This window comes from Gossypium hirsutum, chromosome A13 (assembly GCF_007990345.1).
Source record: "Gossypium hirsutum isolate 1008001.06 chromosome A13, Gossypium_hirsutum_v2.1, whole genome shotgun sequence".
Taxonomy (NCBI): domain Eukaryota; kingdom Viridiplantae; phylum Streptophyta; class Magnoliopsida; order Malvales; family Malvaceae; genus Gossypium; species Gossypium hirsutum.
This window is the reverse complement of record NC_053436.1, coordinates 108,592,428-108,604,585: the sequence shown is the minus strand read 5'-3', so window position 1 is coordinate 108,604,585 and position 12,158 is coordinate 108,592,428. Positions and strand designations below refer to the sequence as shown.

General features: G+C 31.7%; 1 long non-coding RNA gene across 1 annotated transcript; it reads left to right on the top strand.

Annotated features, from left to right (window-relative positions):
* The first annotated feature begins 8,241 nt into the window (after window positions 1-8,241).
* On the top strand, window positions 8,242-10,277 carry LOC121212612 (uncharacterized). Its single transcript, XR_005907894.1, has 2 exons — window positions 8,242-8,975; window positions 9,281-10,277. It is a non-coding gene; the product is annotated as an uncharacterized lncRNA (long non-coding RNA).
* Window positions 10,278-12,158: the final 1,881 nt, after the last annotated feature.

Here is a 12,158-nt window from a genome sequence, read left to right as displayed (position 1 = left end):
GGATTTAGTGTTCATAGTAATAAAGAAGAGGTAATTGAGGAAATAATGAGAGTAGAGATTCAGTAACTATGTTTCGAAATTAGTACGTGAGAGGTGATCAGATTTAAGAGGTTAATAAGTGAATGATTGAAGCTTTCGTGCAATTTTTTTGTGTTGATAAGGGAAGGTGTTTCAGGAGTTGTTTAGGTTTTTCCGGAGTAAGTAGGTGCTTAAAGAATAATAAATTTTATGAAATGTTGATGGAGTGAAGGGAATTATTGGAAGATGTATAGGACGTTGTCGAAACCATTTTTTGGAAAATGGGAATCGACTTAGATTTTGAAAATGAAAACAAATAGAGTCGCCACCAATCTTTTTTGATGAGGTGTGATCGGGTCACCTTAAATTAATCATTTTAATAAAAGTTAAGATTCACTAAAACGATAATTTTTTGGTCTACGAAAATTAGAAAATAAGTTCGGGAGTCGGTTACGTACGAGGAATGATTAGCACCCTCGTGACGCCCAAAAATTGGTACCTAGTTGATTAATTAATGTCTTAATGTCGAAACTTTGAAAACTTGAAAGATTTTAAAATACGATCCCTCTTTTTGTAGAAACACTTGAATGTTAAAAACCTTCTCGTCTCGAAATAATAAAATGTCACATCCAGTAAGTTAGGACACAACATCTTGAATTTTCTAGAATGAGCTTGCCTTTTATTTAAAATTTGTGTATTTTAACCCCTTTTGAAAGGATATTTGATTATATATGGTAAACGAGGAAAATCGGAACCCAGTAAGTTAGGGCACGATCTCTCGATCTTCCAAATACCGAATATTGTCTTTGTTTGCAAAAATCTTATCTTGAGGTAACAAGATGTCATATCCGGTAAGTTGGGGCACGACACCTCGAACCTCAAAGAGTAAGCATTTTATTCAAAACTCGTATTGCGATTTAAAAGAATGTTCCGTTATTTAGGTTAAATGAGAAAAATCAAAACCCAGTAAGTTAGGGCACGATTTTCTCGAATTTCTAAATACGGAACATTGCCTTTATAAAAGAATCAATTTTGGGGTCGAGTAAAGGTTAATATAACATAAGTTGCAATACAATGAGATAATAAAGAATGCGTGAATAAATTCAAATTTCGATATTGACAGGTATGACAGAATGAATATAAACGCGAATGTGAACGATAGCGATAAAAGCAAAAATAAAATAAAAAGGATGAGCTAAAAGAAATAAGAGAGGAATAATAAGTTAAAAGTATTTGAAAATAAAGAAACTAGTAGTAAATAAATAAATATTATGCAAACTACTAAAAAAATGATAGTAATAGTAGTGATAATAAAAAAAATATGGCAATAGTAAAATAATGATATTAATGCAAAAATATAAATAGAGATATAATACCTAAAATATAGCAATAACAAAGATACCGGTAGGCAAAAAAAATACATAGATAAATGGAAATTAAATAATAAGAAAACAAATATAGGCGAAAGTATAATAATAGTAACAGTACCATAATAATAAAAATAATAAAAAGGGTAATAATAATATACTAAATAGTAAAGAAATAATAGTAATAGTAATTAAATAATAATAATAATAATAATAATAATGGAAAATAAGGAATAATAATAACAACCCTATTATAAATAATAAATACACAATAATCATAATAATAAAATACAAGTAATAGTAATGACGATGGTAATAACGATGATAAATGATAGTAGTAGATAATAAAAATAATAATAGTAATAATAATAATGAAAATAGTGAGAATAATAATAGTAACATAATAGTAATGATAGTAATGATAATAAATATAAGTAATAGTAAAATAATAATAATGATAATAATAATAAATAATAATAATATATTAAATTAATTAATATAAAATTGGAAAGTATATATATATAATATACATAAGTAAATAAATAATGAAATACCAATAACAATAAAAATAAACAAACCAAAAATAAAAATAAAAAAACAATAATTAGATAGAGAAATATATAAAAAAAGGGTTAAAAATTGAAAATAAAATAAAACGAATAAAATAATGATAATAATAATCATAAATAATAAAACATAATAATAATAATATGAATAATAATGACGATAATAAATAACAGCAAGGATAATAGTAATGATAACACAAGATAAAAATAGTACTATAATAAATAATAGATTAAATTAATTAATTTAATTAAAATATAAAAAAATAAAAAAAGGACTAAATCAAACCTAAAATGAAAGTTCGGGGCGAATTTGGAATAAAAAATAAAGATAAGGTCCATTTTGCAACGCACGAAAGAAGTGGGGGGCCAAAAGGGAATATTCCCTCCTTTTTGAAACGCACAGCATAAGGGAGGACCAAAATGAAGACCAAAATAAATTACCGGGCATATTTGAAAAATAAAAAAACTTGATTTTATAACAATAAAAAGACGGAAGGGCTAAAAGTGCAATTAGCCCTTCCGCTAAAAAACACATGGATCCTAGGCCGGAGCGGGTCGGATCGGGTCGGGCCAAGGGCAAAACGACGTCGTTTTGGCACTGGGGACTAAGTCCAAAACGGCGCCGTTTCATGGGGTTTATAAAATCAATTTTTTTTCTCAAATATTTCATTTCTCAGGTGTTTAAAAAAAAGGCTTGAATGCTCTCCCCCCTCTCTGGGTAAACCCAGAATTCAGCCAGGGAGCTGGCCGGCCTCCGCGCGCGGTGGCCGGAATTCCTAAAGGTACCTTTTTTTGTATATTTTTTTATATATATACTTTGATATATTTTAATATATAGATGAGAAGAGATAGATCCGAATAATAAAATAAAAAAGGAAAAAAAAAGAAAAGAAGAAACCTTAAGCCGATTTGCACTTCTTTTTTTCGATGGCTTTGTTATTATCTTTGTTCTTGTATTGCTTGCTGTTTTTTCCAAGAAAAAATCTTCAGAGAGATTACACTGTTTTTTTGCTTGGCTTTTATAGAGCCATTTTACATGCTTTTTCCTCCTTACTTTTTGTCTCTTCTTCATTTAATGGTGCAGGTGCAAGTGCGAGATAAGGCGGTGGAGCAGGTGGCGGTGCAAAGGTGGCAGAAGGTGGTTGAAGACCTAGGGTTTTTTTTTCTAAAAATTTTTAAAGTTTTGGGCCTCTTAGGTTTGGGCTAGGGTTTTTTTAATTTTGGGTTTGGATAGTTTTAATTTTTGTTTTGAGCTTGTTAGGTTTAGCCCGGGCCAAAGTGGGCTTGTACAGACGTTTTAGTAGATTATGAAATGGCAAAGAATTTTTGTGATGGGTGTTTGGGATTGAATTGTCTATGACGGCTTGGAAATCTTAGGGTGTGTTTATTGTTTTTTTGATGTTTGGTTGCTTCAGGATTTTTTAGGTTGGCTTTAGTCGGTAAAGGATGTACATAAATGGTTACAAGAAAAAGGGATTTATGTGATGTTAGTGGGAGTCTTAGTAGTTAGTTGGATGATATGATGCTGTTTTGTTTACCAGAATTTTTCTGGGTGTTGTTGTCTGAATAGGAGTAGGATTTCTGACTATTATTTTGGTTTGCTTATTGCTTATTGCTTATGGTTGTTTTTTGTTCATTAAGTGTAGGTTTTGCTTAAGAGGTTTGAGTTGGAGTAATTGGAGATGTATGAATGGTGACTTGTTGTGTGGATGGAGGAGGATTCGGGTTTTGTTTGGGTTGGGTTGTTTCATTTTAATGTTGCTGGGGTTATTTTTAGTGTTTGTGTTGTGTAATGGGGTTATGGTTGCGGGTGGATTAGGGGGTAGTCTTTTTTCCTGGTTGTTTTTTGGTTTTATTTTCTGGTTATGGTGGAGGAGAGGTCATAGAAAGTGTGGTCATATTGGCAAGTAATGAGGTTGCAGTGTTGGTTACGGTGTTGAGATGGAAGGAGTAGGTTTTTTTAACAATGGAATGCAATTCAATCAAAGTATCAGATTGGATGTAAGTTTGTCACATTCGATCGTGGTTGTTTTGGGAGCTATTCGTGATTTTGGGAGGTAATTTTGGTTGTGGTTGTGGTACGAATTGAAATCACATGTCGAGGTTTGTATGGTGTGATGGTTGTTTCGTTTTTGTAGGTTTCTCGTTATTTATTAAACTATTGAAAATAAATAATATCCCTTGTTCATACAATCCTTTCTCACTTTCCATTATTGTTGTAATTCTCTCAAGACTTAAAAACCAATAGAAACATCAGTAATAATCCATAAAAACCAAATCCCAAGCATTGGTCATATCTTTTCAAGGCCCAGCCCTGGGGTTTGTCTGGAAGTACGGCCGCCTAAGACCCAAGACCGAAAGGGGTCAATTTTTCTTTCAATTTTTAAAGGTGTAGAAGCCCAAATTGCCCGGGCCCAGCTTTACAACTATACACTTAACCCAATTAAACCCACTGGCCCATTTACATTAACCCTAAATTAAACCCCAAAACAGATCAACTAGACCCAACCAATAACCCAAAATCTTAACTACCCAAAGCCCAATTTACATCAAAACCCGAATGGCCCAAACCCTAGACCAAATTCAAAAGAAAAAAGCTATCACAAACCCTAGCTTTCCCCTCTTTGCCGCCGCTTCCGCCGCTTCTGTCCCATCACCTCTGTCAGCCCCATTCCACCGTTCAACCACCACCTGCCAAACAAGGAGAACACGCAAACAGCAAAATAGATTAGAAAGCAATGTAAATGGCTATAAAAGTCGATCTAAACAAATGTAAGAGGGGGATTTTTTTTGAATAAAGAGGTTTAAAAAAATACAAAACAAAAAACGAAAATAACAGATAAAGCATAGACCGAGAATCAAACAAGAAATCAGAAACAAAACAAGGAAATCAGATCAAGAATTGGGTTACAAAGGTCGACTTATCTTGTTTCTTTTCTTTTTTTCTTTTTTGAACTTGCTTGCATATATTATTTTTTACTCTACTAAAAACAATACACATATACATATTAGATAAATAAAAAAATACTAAAAAAGAAGAAGAAAAATATACCTTTGGAGATTTCCGGCCACCGTGGTGGTCGGCAAAGCGAACGGCGATTGGCTTGGTGACCGGAGATCTTGGACCGAGAGAGAAAAGAGAGAGAGCCTCTTTCTTTTTTTTTTCTGAAACAAGAAGAAAATGAAATTTTTAGAAAATTTTTTACTTTTATAACATAAGAAAACGGCGTCGTTTTGAAAGACCCCCAAACGCGCCCAAAACGGCGTCGTTTTAGGGGTAGCCCGATTACCCGACCCATTGGGGCTAGGATCCGCGTGTTCTTGCGGAAGGGTCTAATTGCGCGAATGACCCTTCCGCTTTTTAAGCGTTGTACAATTTAGTTTATATTTATTCATAGATTAGCCCTAAAGTTTGTAGCGTTTCGCAATTTAACCCCGTTCAATGCTGTTTGTTTTAAATGCCTGGGGAATTTGCTCTTTCACCCCCTGATATTTTCAGCGCATATGCAAATGGGCCCTTCTTCCTTTATTTCCTTTTAAATTTGCCCCAAAACTTCGTTAGCAGTCCAATTTTAGTCCTTTCTTATTCATTTTTGTTTCTTTATTAAATATTATTATTATTCTAATATTATCAATATTATCAATATATTTATTATTTTTAGTGTATGTTTGCATTATACATGCATATGTATATATATGGTATTATATTTAGTTACTTTTATTTCATATTGTCATTATTAGTATTATAATATTATATTCATTATTAATACTAGTGTACATTTTATTATGTATATATATATTCTTTTTATATAGTATTATCGTTTCTATTATTATATCTATATTTATGTTTATTATTTTCACTATTGTTTTATCATTATTATACGTATATACATATAGATGTTTTTTAGTACTTGTTATAAGTAGATTAATTTCTTACTATATTATTACATATATTTTTTACTCATTTCTTCATTACTTTTTTATTTATTATTTTAAATACTCTTATATTATGTATATTATTCTTTTTAAATATTATATTTTCTATATTGTCGAAACCATCCCGCAATTTAAAAATTTTACAATTTAAAAAAAGGGGGGAAATCGACTTTTGAAAAACAAATGCATGGAGTTGCCACCGATCTTTTGTTTTGGTGTGATCGGATCACCTAAAAATGAGGTTAGTTTAATAAAACATTTTTTAGTTTATTAAAACAACGATTTTGGTCTACGAACTTTTGAGAAAACGGGTTCGGGAGTCGGTTACGCATGAGGAAGGATTAGCACCCTCACTACGCCCAAAATTGGTACCAAATCGATTAAATACTGTCCTTATGTCTAAAGCTAAAAATGTTTTTGAAATGTGGTTCTTTTTTAATAACGTTTGAGTGACCCGAGTTGGTTGCCAGGATCTTCTTGTTTCGATGTCCGTAAGTTGATAATTTGAAAATTATAAAAGGATGCCCAACTATTTGGTCCAAAGAAAAATCGAAACCTAACATAGTAGGGCACGATTCCTCGAATTTCCAAACATTGACCATTGCCTTACCTTAGGAAATACGTGTGAAATTCCGAAGAGATATTCGATTATTTTGGACAAATGAAAAAGCGCAACCCAGCACGATAGGGCTCGATTCTCAAATCACCAAACATTGACCTTCACCTTCGTTTTAAAATGTTTTCTTAAAAAAAACATGAGTGAAAACCTAAAGGAATATTCGATTGTTTCAACCAAACGAGAACGATAGGGCATGATTCCCGAATCGTCAAATACCGAGTATTGTCTTCATTTTAAAGGATTTTTAGAAGATACGAGTGAAGTTTTGAAGGGATATTTGATTATTTTAAACAAATGGGAAATTGCAACCCAACACGTTAGGGCACGATTCCACGAATTGCCAAATATCGCATATCGCCTTCGTTTTAGGGATTTTAAAAGAGATGAGTGAAATTTTGAAGTGAGATTCGATTATTTTGAGCAAACGCAAAATTGCAACCCAACACGTTAGGGCACGATTCCGCGAATTGCCAAACATCAAATCTCGTCTTCGTTTTGAAGAATTTTCGAATGAATACCTATAAAAATAACTTAAAACGTATTAATTCGATTTGGAATAAGATGAAATTAATCATAAAAATTGGGTTTTATAAAATCACATTTCAAAAGTCAAGTAAAAAAAAACGATGAATGGGGGTAAACGTGCACATGAGATACAATCGATTAATGAACTAAAAATTAAGCATAGCTAACCTAAAAATGCAACCCGATCATAATAGTGCATGGAGGATAATTGAGATAATAATACAATAACGAAAACGATAATATAACTATCATTCAAGCAAAGCAATACATACAATAATATGCCACAATAATATACATCACATGATATAGAATAACCAATACAAGATATAAAAATAACATAGCAATTAGAAGCCAATGCGCTATAAAACGATTTTAAAGTAATAATGAATAAATGGACCCATAAAATATAGGTTGACAAATTTATATATATGTATAAGGAAAAACTAGAATTAGATATATAATTTTCGAAATAGATATTATAAAATGAAAATTTGAGTCAAATTGCATGTGGAGTGTTTTTAAACACAAATATATTTAAAAGTTGACAATATATATAAAAATTTAGATAAAATATGATGCAAAAGAATGATAAAGATGCACAAAATAGATTTATAAAACATATATACATGCAAGTTTATTATAAAAAAGAGGGGCATGAGGTTAATAATAAGACATATATAAATTTTTAAAATAGTCTAAGAGTTATACGCATGCCCTTATATCAAAATATTTGAAAGATAGGTTATATAAAGTACAAAAGTAATGTAATATAAAGAAACATAAAAAATATAATAATTTTAAATGAAAGAGTTTCTAAAATTATTTCATATATACATGAAGAAAAATATTTGGTAAATCACAAAGAAAAGGTATTTTAAAATAGAAAATCTATTAAAGTAATAAATGTTAATACGTATATATATACATGTAAATCTAAGAGTAAATACGTACAAATCTTCACAAAAATGATAATATGTTTAGGTTTAATAATGTATAGATCGAATATAGATCTCTATAAACGTATACGTATATAAAAATAATTTAGAAGATGTGTTATATAAGATTTTATAATAAAATACAATAATAAGTTTAAGAAACATATGAGTAAAATAACATAAGGCAAACAATATATGTATACGTGAAGTAAAATTAACTCTAATATAAAGTAAAAATATATATGTATGATAGCGTGAAAATAATAAATATTTAAAGTACACGAAATATGATCTTAACATTACAAAAAAAAATTACAACAATGAAATGGCAATGACCTAAAGTTGTTTAAAAATTAAAAATAATTAATTAAGAACACACAAAAGGGCTATGAATTAAAAGGACTTAATCAAAATTAAACTAAAACAAAAAGGGAAAATTAAGAAAATAGAACAAATAAAAAAAGGACCAATGCGAGAGGCGCGATAATGCAGAAGGATCTAAACTGGAAATATACCAGTCCTCACAACGCAGCATTAAGACGCGAACTAGAGTGCAAACACGCATAAATTGTAAAGCCAAATTAAAAAAAATGAAATAAATAAAGCCACATTGAATGCCCACACAAAAAGGGAGGACCTTTAGCGAAATTACCCCCTCTCCGCTAGAACGCGCGGGTCATAGGGGCTGGGAATCGGGTCGGTTGGGTCTTATATACACGGCACCGTTTTGGAGCCATTGACACAGGCCTAAACGGTACCATTTTTGGTTGCTTAAAAGGGGGCCCAAAGCCACACCATCTGGCTTAAGTAAAGAAGAAGGGGAAACCCTAACATTTTTGCGCCGTTTAGCCCCTGTTCTGTTCTCACATATGGTGCATGGCGCTTCGATGGTGCCCTTTTTGCTCCCTTATTTCGTTTCCCGTACGGTGGTCTGCGAATTTCGGCCTTGGAATCCTCTCAACCTTCGATGCCGACGAAGATGATGGATTCCTGTGGCTCACATGTGAAGGTAAGTCCCTTTTCCTTCATTTTATTTACTCTCGAATAATAAAGAAGAACACAACACAAAGAACAAGCAAAAGAAAGGGAACGCCTGCAAATCTAAATCGGAAAAATCTCCTTCTTGTTCTATTGCTTTTCTATTGATTTGCTGTCTGTGTTTGTATTTTTGTGTGTTCGTCCCCCCAAAAAAAGAGAGTTACCATCGAAAATCAATTGGCTTTTATAGCCGAATGTAAAAAATAAATAAAAAAAAAAATGAAATACAATTCTTCTTTCTTCGTCTTTGCTGCTTTTGTCTGCTCTCCTTTGCAGTTACGAGTACGGGGCTGTTCGTTGGCCCTTGGCGTGAGGTGTACGGGGTGGTGCTGGCGTGTGTACGGGAGCGTGCGTGGCGGGGCTGTGTGCTGGCATTTGGTGGCACATGGGAAAGAACCCTAGGGTTCTTGTAACGCCCAAAAATTGGGCTGAGATGGGCTTTGAGTCTAGGATTCGGATAGAAGAAAACTTGAATATTGAGAAGTTTAAAATATTACTGGTGTTTAAAAAAATATATATTGATAAAATATTTATGTTATTACTAATATTTTAATTTTTATGAAAATTATTATCATTATAATTATTAGATACAAATATATTTATAAAATTATTGTTGTTAATTTAGTGTTTAAATTAACATATTATTAGAAAATTTTATTGTATCTATTTTTATTTATTTATGTAAATTATAATTATTATTAGGAAAATATATATATTATCGTATTTGAAATTTTCATTATTATGGTTATTATTATTTTAGTTTTTAAATAAATTACAATGTATTTAAAGTGTGGGAAAAATTTGGACCAAGACTTTAGCAAAAATTATTATTTTTGCTCCTTTAGGGGATCTGGGCAATAAGGTTTATTAATACGTTGGGCTAAAACTGGACATAAGGAGGAATCTGGCCTAGTGGTTAGGCGTGTTAAGCAGTAGGAAGGGAGTAGGGGTTCGATTCCCTGCGTGCGCAAATGTGAGTTTTTATTTTAGAAAAACCAAGGGCTGTCACAGGTAGGCCTTATTAACTGTTCGGGCTAATTCATGTCAGAAGCAAGCATCTGGCCTAGTGGCTAAGCACGCTAGGAGGCTGTGGGAAGTGCCTGGGTTTAAGGCACGGCGCGCGCAAATTGGGTTTTTTTTTAGTATGCAGGTTGCGATTTAGTCCCTTGACCCACTGTGGACCCATTAAGGAGATGACATGTGTACTTGGGCTGGGAAAATAACCCTCTGAGTCCCTATTTTCCATTTTATCTTAATTCGACCCTTTATGTTTTGTTTATGTTTTTTTTTAATTTTACACTTTAAATTTTATGACATTTTTAATTTGGTCCCCTTGACTGACTGGCAACTTCTTTAAATGTGGCACCTGTGCAGTGGTTGGGACAATTACATTTTGAGTCCCTGTGTTTTTCTGTTTTATTTTACTTTAATCTTTTATTTTCGAGTTTTCATAATTTATCCTTTAAATTTTACCACAGTTTTGAGGTCCTTTATTTAATTTAACTCATTTATTTTTAATGTTCTTAGTATTTTTAATTTTTCCATTTACATTTTTTACCTTTAAATTAAGCAATTTTTATTTTTATCTTTAATTTATTATTTTGTTTTTTAATTATTAAATATGGTATTAACCACGTCATAATCGTTATTATTATTGTTATTATCATCGATTTGTGTTCTTGTTATTATAGTTGCTTTATTACTATTTGATTATAGTGATTACCGTTATTTTTGTTCTTATATTATTATTTTGCTATGGTCATTTCAAATTTTTTATTTATATTTTTTTTCTCGTGCGGTTGTTTTATTTTATTTTAGTCATTATCATATTATCAATTATGCTTAGATACATTTATTTATTTTAGCACTGCGCTCAACTGCATATCATATTAAGTGATGCATTCGTATTTACACGACACATAAGAAGAAATTAAAACAGATGCAATATTCTTTATTTGGGGAATCTGAGTAGTCGTGCTCTTAAATTACAGAGTATGATTTTTCTCTTTGAACCGAAGTAATTGAATATCCTATTTTAAATGAAAACACATAGGATTTAGGTAATAATCAAACAACAATTATTCTTATTTTCGAGGATTCGAGACATCGTGCCCTAACTTACAGGACATGATCTTTTTTTTTCTCGATTAACACAATAAAGTTTTTTCCACAAAATTTAATCTAGTTGGTGATATTTTAATAAAATAATACAAGAAGGGGATCGTACTTTAAATTTTCTTTGAATTCTCAGTTCTCAACACTAAGACATCAAGTAATCAACTAAGTACCAAATTTAGGCTTTATGAGGGTGCTAACCTTTCCTCATACATAACCGACTCCCGAACCCATTTCTTGAATTTTGTAGACCAAAAAAATTTATTGTTTTAATAAATCTAACATTTTATTAAAATGACCAACTTTTGAAGTGATCTAACCACACCTAAATAAAAAGGATTGATGGAGACTCTATTTTCGTTTTTAAAATAAAAAGTCGATTCAAAAAAAATGTCTACAGCTATTATCAAATATGGTTGGTTCATCTGGAAATGAAACTCCGGTCTTATTGAGAACATCATCTCGTTCTTCATTGATTGTAGTTGTATAGGCCAATTTTGAACCCAATAACCCTGAACCCATTTGCATTTTTTTACAAACCCATTTATACCCTCAGCCCATAAAACCCGAATGGCCCAATTTCAAACCAATTTTCATCAAAACCCAATTTCCCTTTTACAACAGAAGCCCAAAACTAACCCAAACCCTAGCCTAATAATCCAGCCCAAAACTAACCCTAACCCTAGCTCCTAAAGTGGTGCCGCAACCACCCTTCTGCCTCACCATGTCAGCCACCATACCTCTCCCCCACCTGCTACCACCTGCTCCATTCCGTCACCTGCAAAAAAGAGCACAGAACACGCAACAGCAGAACAAAAACAGTGTATAAACAGAAGCAAAATCGGCTATAAAGCCGAATGGAAACCAGTTTGTAAGGGGTTGGATTTTTAGAATGAAAAACAGGGAATATTTCTAAAAATACAAGGAGATTCAAAAAGTAAAAGCAATATAAAAATAACAATCGGGCATTCAAGATACAGGGATCAAAACCCTAAGGTGATTTTTTTTTATTTTCATTTCTATTTTATTTTCAAATCTG